Source organism: Penaeus monodon, chromosome 15, assembly GCF_015228065.2.
Source record: "Penaeus monodon isolate SGIC_2016 chromosome 15, NSTDA_Pmon_1, whole genome shotgun sequence".
NCBI classification, from domain to species: domain Eukaryota; kingdom Metazoa; phylum Arthropoda; class Malacostraca; order Decapoda; family Penaeidae; genus Penaeus; species Penaeus monodon.
In genome coordinates this window covers 15586089-15586468 of record NC_051400.1, presented here as the reverse complement: position 1 = coordinate 15586468, position 380 = coordinate 15586089, and positions in this window count along the sequence as shown.

Sequence of the window (380 nt, the reverse complement as noted above, 5' to 3'; positions counted from 1 at the left end):
ATGAGAACAGCAAGGATAATGAACTCACCTTGAGGTACTGGCAGGGAAGTGTTTATTGATATTGTAGACGTCAAGTAACTGCAGCAAGTGCTCAATTACTGTGCATTAAGGGAGGAGCGACGTCAGCTCGGCAGGGAACACTGGCTTCATGCTTGATGGACTGTAGCAGATGTTGAAAGTCAGCAGATGTCTTGAAGTGGCAGAAGTCGAGTCGATAAATTGTCTTTGGAGTGCTTCGTATGGTGCGTTATCCCATCACTGCCACCACTGTACTTGTAATGATGTGTGGAGTTCGTTTCCCCCTGTGATGGCACTGGTTTGTTTCTTGACATGTTGAGTTAAAGTTATTGCAGATTCTATAATTAATATATGTGTGATTC